The 7,441-nt window shown below is 43.5% G+C and overlaps 1 pseudogene; it reads right to left on the reverse strand.

Moving 5' to 3' along the window:
* Positions 1 to 1,897: 1,897 nt before the first annotated feature.
* Positions 1,898 to 5,366, reverse strand: LOC110507078 (annotated as a pseudogene).
* Between the last annotated feature and the right edge of the window lie 2,075 nt (positions 5,367 to 7,441).

The following is a 7,441-nucleotide window of genomic DNA, read 5'->3' on the forward strand; positions in this document are numbered from 1 at the left end:
CTAGAAAGGCCAGAACCTAGGAAGAAACCTAGAGAGGAACCAGGCCAGTCCTCTTCTGGCTGTGCCGGGTGGAGATTATAACAGAACATGGCCAAGATGTTCAAATGTTCATAGATGGCCAGCAGGGTCAAATAACAACACAGTGGTCTACCATTGTTTATACCATATTTAATAGAAATCAGACTTTGCTTTTTATTTTTTTACTCAACATAATATTGTAAATAATTAAACATGAAAAGAGCATGGACAAAAATGGGACCCTTAACTTAATATTTTGTTGCACAACCTTTAAAGGCAATCATTGCAATCAAACGTTTTCTGTAGCTCTCAATGAGACCCCTGCACCTGTTAACAGGTAGTTTGGCCCACTCTTCTGAGCAAACTACTCCAGCTGTCTCAGGTTTGATGGGTGCCTTCTCCAGACTGCAAGTTTCAGCTCTTTCCATATATATTTGATAGGATTCAGATCAGGACTCACAGAAGGCCACTTCAGAATAGTCAAATGTTTTGTTCTTATCCATTCTTGGGACATTATCCTGTTTTGGGACATTATCCTGTTTTGGGACATTATCCTGTTGGAGGACCATTGACCTGCAACTGAGACAGAGCTTTCTGACACTGGGCAGTACGTTTCTCTAAAGACTATCAAGGCATTCTGGAGATTTTATTGTGTCCTGCACAGGTTCAAGGCACCCTGTGCCAGGCACAGCGAAACAGCCACAGACCATCCCTGTAGGCATGGTGTTCTTTTCTATGAAAGCTTCATTTTTTCCATCTGTGAACATGGAGCTGATGTGACTTTCCAAAAAACTCCAGTTTTGACTAATCTGTCCAAAGGACATTCTCCCAGAAAGATTGTGGCTTGTCAATATGCATTTTAGCAAATTCCAGTCTGGCTTTGTTTTTCTTTCAAAAGTGGAGTCCTCCTGGGTCTTCTTCCATGGAGTCCACGTTCACTCAAAAAGCGCCGAATGGTGCGATCAGAAACTGACGTTCCTGTGACAACAGTCACCTTGGATCTCTTTGGCAGTTATCCTTGGTTATTTTTCTATCATTCGCACTCTCCTTCTGTTCAATCTGGGGTTGATTTTCCTCTTGCGGCCGCGCCCAGGGAGGTTGGCTGCAGTTTTGGCTGCAGTTCCATGGACCTTAACTTTTTTTTGTTGTGAATTTTTACCCCTTTTTCATGGTATCCAATTGTTGTAGTAGCTATGCACACAATGATACCAAACAGCACAGTGACTACTTTACTCTGGTCCGTGTTCAGTGTGGTGCACACAATGACACCAAACAGCACAGTGACTACTTTACTCTGGCCCATGTTCAGTGTGGTGACCACAATGATACCAAACAGCACAGTGACTACTTTACTCTGGCCCATGTTCAGTGTGGTGACCACAATGATACCAAACAGCCCAGTGACTACTTTACTCTGGCCCATGTTCAGTGTGGTGCACACAATGACACCAAACAGCACAGTGACTACTTTACTCTGGCCCATGTTCAGTGTGGTGACCACAATGATACCAAACAGCACAGTGACTACTTTACTCTGGCCCATGTTCAGTGTGGTGACCACAATGATACCAAACAGCACAGTGACTACTTTACTCTGGTCCATGTTCAGTGTGGTGACCACAATGACACCAAACAGCACAGTGACTACTTTACTCTGGTCCATGTTCAGTGTGGTGCACACAATGACACCAAACAGCACAGTTACTACTTTACTCCATTTAAATAGGCTGAATGACTGATTACATGATTGGAGACGTGTGTGTGATACTAATTAAAGAAACAAATGTGTCCAGGCCATTTTAGAATGTATTTGTAGAATAAACAGCAATTAATCTCTTTTCACAGCTTCTTTGCTTTATTCTATGACATACCAAAGGCATGCAAGTATATATGATAAAATAGCTTTTAATTTAATCAATTTTCAGGAGGAATTAAGCATCAATGCAATCAGCTGTAAGGAGACCAACACATTTGAGCACGTCTGTAAAAAATGCAATGCTACTCAAATAGCTATAAAAAGCAGCAAATGCTTTATTGCCATTCGCAGACTTAAGAGTGGACATGGTAATTCAGCTGTACCGTTTAGCTTTACCTCAGAGGGGAATTCTGCTGGAAATGACAGAAACATATGCAGCAAATAAAGTGAGAGGCCATGCTGTGGTTTTGTGGTAACGTACCAAAGTTTGCCAAAAAAGTTATACCAAACGATCTACACAAAGAAAATGCAATCCTTTGCTTGTTCTTCAAATGAACATCCCTCACATGTTAGAGATGCTTCAATACAAATAAAATTACAACTATTAGAAAATACAATATTAATGCACTCTGCAGTAACATGTGTTACAGATGTTACATAGATAGCCATATGAGACAGAGTGAAACGTTGAGAGACAGACAATGGCCAAACAGTAAACAGTGGTTTAAGTGGTCTCATGTCGTCTTATAAGCAGTGCTGTGTAACAGCGTCTCCACTTCCCATCTCGGATGTCGAGGGCGGCCGTGCAGCTGTGAGATCGGACATCCCTGTGTTTGACCTCTGCCATGTCAAGGTCGACGTTGACACCCTGGATCTTGGCCTGGACACAGCCGTGGAAGCTGGACTCCCCCTCTGGACACAGTCAAAGGTAAAAGAGAGGCCCTGTTCAAGTATCTGAGTTGTGCATCTTTCCTTCCTTCCTTCCTAGAAGTAATCACTGATGAGACATGACTGGACAGGTACTGTAGAGCACAACTTGCAATCATCATTTAAAGGAGGAAGGAATGCACTTTCTTTCTATTTATTTTGACATCTGAACGTACTGTAGTCACCCTTTTTGTATTGGTTATATGTCACCACATGACCAGGAAGCATATGGTCATTCTGGGGTGAAACGTGGATAATTAGTTTATCTGATTTGTGAGGTGATCCAGGAAACATGAACACAGCGAGATGAAAATAATGGAGAGGAGATGTGGGTTGAAATTATGCAAAGTGGGAGGGCAGTAGTAGTGGACAATAGATGGTGAGGAGATAGAGAGAATGATTCTGGGACATGGTATGTGAGAAAGAATGAAACAAGAAGAATGAGGTGGAACGAAGGAGAGAGCTGAAAATAAGAGGAAAGGTTGAGGGTGAGAGAGTCTGGGAAGAGTAGAATAGTAAAAAGGTGTGATGGGTCCACACTTAAAAATATGCTGCATAAAGGTTACATTATTTTAGATTTGATTCATTTCACTGCATCAGGGATAGCGTACACAGATGTTTCGGCTTTGGGGCCTTCTTAAGTGTGTAAGAGTAGAATGGTGAAAGAGTAAGAGGAATAGGATCAGTTGTTATGGGAAGACAGTGTGAATAGGATTGGAAGAGAAAGTATCTGGCCTAGGGTAGTACATTATCTAGGGAGTAGGGTGTCATTTGAGTCTCAATTCTCACCTGGCCCGCCCCCCAGGTATACCATGCTCCCTGGTTGGCTCAACACCCTCTTCAGGAGCTCATAGTCCCCTCTGTCAACTTCATGGTTGCCTTGGTTACACCCATGCCAATCACCAGCTGTCCTGGCCTCACCTGCAGCTGCAGGAACTGACTCTCACCAGAGCAGAGGGCCTGGGGGTAGCTGTGCAACTAGAATAGAGTCCCCCTCAAACGCAACATCAGTTCCTAGGGCACAGGAAACACTAACAATGGATGAATACAAACTTACCCAGGAGAGATTGTTTTTGCTTTATATCACCCCATAAGGCTGTGTTCGGATAGGGATTGGAGGTAATGCTTCATTTGGGTTTAATAGGATCTCCGTTGGTCCAGAAAAATTGTTAACTCATTGTCAAATGGATACAAATTTCATAAACAGAGACAGCGAATGCCAGATCAACAATCGGTATCAACAAAACAACCTGCAAAAGGAAACAGCAACACATCTGTTTGTGCCTTAAAAAGATGTAAAAGGTAAAAGTCAGGGTTTGTTCCACACAGCAGAAAGAATATGTGTTGAAGTCCAACAGAGATCTGTTCATGTATATATGTGGCTGGATTTCCAGGAGTTAAATCATCTTAAAGTATGGCATGCTGACAGTGACATCATTTGAACAAAGCCTCTTTCGGAAAGTTTGACCTCTTCATGTTTGGCATGACATCACAACATGCGAGCATTGGGCTAATCAAGTCAGTTCCCAGACTCCATGGAGGCAGGAGTGTGTGTGTGTGAGAGACTTCTTTGTGACCTGCTGCTGTGTGTGTGTGTGGGTGTGGGCATGCATGCATGTGTGTTTGAGTGACCCAGGCTGTGTCACAACCGGTCGTGATTGGGAGTCCCATAGGGCGGCGCACAATTGGCCCAGCGTCGCCCGGGTTAGGATTTGGCCGGGGTAGGCAGCCATTGTAAAATAGGTATTAGTTAAATAAGGTTACCTGTATTGTGTGTATGTGTTGGCCATCTCTTTGCCATTTGTTAGGATTTGCCATTGTACCATTCTTCAAGATCATAAACATTTCCAAAGCAGTAATAGTGAAGGATTGAGAGAAGATAGAGACTATAACGTAACAAAAAGCTGGTCCAGATCAGTTGGGCCGTGAGGCTGTATAGTTCCGGTGTGTTACCTGTGAAGGGTGGTTGAGTTTCAAGGAGAGAATGTAGTCCTTCTGAGTGTCTACGAGGATGAGGAGAGAGCCTCTGGCTGAAACGGTTCTGAGAGCTAGCTCCACAGAGAGAGTCCAGTCTGCACCATCTGGCTCAGCTGAAGAGCTTCCCAGCAGCACTGCAGACACAAAGACAAACATAACATGCATATCATTCTGCACCCTAACCGGTGCACTTTCTTGTTCCTACAACCATGCAGTGTTCCTTTAACAGACCATTGAATGTCGTCACCCTTTTTACATTACTGACAAAACAAGGAAAGTACCAGATCCAAGTACTTAAACTTCAGCTTCAGAAGTTAGTGAAGTAATGGCAAGAATGAAATGCAGTGGGACAGTAGCTACAGTATGGGAGCATGTGAGACTCTCCGTGGAGATGGTTTAGAGCGTGGGGCTAGTAATCGAAAGGTCACTGATTCAAATCCCTGAGCAGCCAAGGTGGAAAATCTGCCAATGTGCCCTTGATCAAGGCACTTAACCTTAATTGCTCCTGTAAGTCGCTCTGGATAAGAGCATCTGCTAAATGAGGTAAATGTAAATGAGATGGGAGTTAACCAGCGGCCCATTCTTAAAGGGTCCATTCTTTACACATTTTTAACCCAATCTGAATTGTTTTCTTCCTGCGAGAGAAGTTCTGTGTTTCCGCTTAGAATTTAAATACAAGTATCCGGTGACTGTGGGACCCCATTTTTTAGGCACTCTCACATGTGTAATACAACCCGTTCACTGCCATTTTTGGGGAACTTCCCCGCTGCTGGCTTGCCGCCTTGTCCTCTTTTACTGGAAGTCTGCAAAGCCGCCCTCCTTTATGCAGTGTGTTAAGGAGGTGATGTCATCTCTGCCTCTGGGGAAGGTTAGGGTCCCAACATAAGTTTGACTTAATACAATACGATGAGAGCCTGTCTTTTACTTAGAGTAACTTGCATAGTTTGGTTAGCAGTCATGTCTGTTCTGGTGGCCATTTGTGCTGATAAGAATTTTTATTGTTTTTATGAACGTTTTTTCTGTTTGCTCCTGTCCTATTTCATTTACACCTTTATTAGTTAGTTAAGAACAAATTCTTATTTTCAATGACCGCCTAGGAACAGAAGTAGTAGGTAGGTTAACTGCCTTGTTCAGGGGCAGAACGACAGATTTTTACATTGTCAGCTCAGGTATTCGAGCTTGCAACCTTTCGGTTACAAGTCCAACGCTCTTAACACTAGGCTACCTGCCACTCCATACTTTAATAGTATATCCTTGGTATGATGCCTTGGTTGGTGGGTGGATTGGAGGGAGGGAGGGTAGATTAGAGGGCAGAAGGGAGGATGGATTGGAGAGAAGGATAGATGGGAGGGTAGGAAGTAGGGATGGATGGATGAGAGAATGAGAGGTTGGGGTTGTTCCGTTTTTGTTCTCATATTTGAAAATCTATAACATAAAAAAAAAAAAATTCAGATACAGGCTCTAACGTAAAGCCCTGTGAAGAAAATGATGCATGGAATGGGAGTATGAAAGCTATGACATAAAATCGTTGGAAACTTCTTTACCAAAATCTTTAATTCTAAGTCAAACATGTATTTTTGAGTGATATTGTTGACAAACAGAACTGTTTCAATCCCCCCAAAAGTACTTATATTAATAAGTACACTGGGGTTGCATCACAAATTACACCCTATTCCCTGTGTAGTGTCCTATGTTTTACCCATAAATGGAATAGGGTGCCATTTGGGATACAGGCTGGGTTGTAGAAGAAGAAGGGCATGGGGTGGAACTTTGAAGCTTTCCTACTGGGACACTAACTATATGAAGAATGCAAGACTCTCTGTGGAGATGGGAGTTAACCAGGGATCTGGCTGGTTCTCATAACGTGAGATTTGCTTCTCTAATCTGTGTGTAATGTTAACCACTGTGCTCTTGTCAACTCTAATAATGATTTTCAGAGTTGGACCGCACAGCCTGGGACAGTTCTCTGACACACCAACTTTCTCACCATGAAAAGAACAACAGGATCAAAGCAGAGCTCAGAGTTCAACCACTCCTGAGACAGCATGAACTGCAGTTCATATCATTTTAACATTGTATTTTATACTCTACACAAACAGCATGTGTCTGTTCATTGAATGAACCCACTGTCCCTCTTAATCTGAATTAGACTAAAAACAGTGCTATGTAGTGAAGGGCAATCACATGGGGCTTGTTTTTCTATACAATTTCCTCTCGGTCTGTCTGTCTGTCAAGCTGAACCCTCTTCTGGATGGCTGCATGTGGAGCTGAGACTGGGTCAGTCAGGACTCCAGCGTCCTGGAGCGGACCCTGCAGGATTCCATATTGCCCCTGGGTCCTACTTTCCTGGAGTCGCCTCTGTTGGCTTTAACCCTCAGGATTTTTTTCTGACCACGCACCCTGACAGGGAAAAATTCTGGGACCTATATTTTAGGTCCTTGGAAACATTTATGGGTAGTTGACCTTAACATTGTTCCCAAGCCCTCTGCAGTCACACATTTTCCTCCCAAAAACCTCACTTCACATTTTACCACTACCCCTTCACGTTCTCTCTTTTTTAATATATTTTTTTAATTTTACCCCTTTTTCTCCCCAATTTCGTGGTATCCAATTGTTGTAGTAGCTACTATCTTGTCTCATTGCTACAACTCCCGTACGGGCTCAGGGGAGACGAAGGTTGAATGTCATGCGTCCTCCGATACACAACCCAACCAGCCGTACTGCTTCTTAACACAGCGCGCATCCAACCCGGAAGCCAGCAGCACCGTGCACCTGGCAACCTTGGCTAGCGCGCACTGCGCCCGGCCTGCCACAGGAGTCGCT

This window comes from Oncorhynchus mykiss, chromosome 27, assembly GCF_013265735.2.
Source record: "Oncorhynchus mykiss isolate Arlee chromosome 27, USDA_OmykA_1.1, whole genome shotgun sequence".
Classification (NCBI taxonomy): domain Eukaryota; kingdom Metazoa; phylum Chordata; class Actinopteri; order Salmoniformes; family Salmonidae; genus Oncorhynchus; species Oncorhynchus mykiss.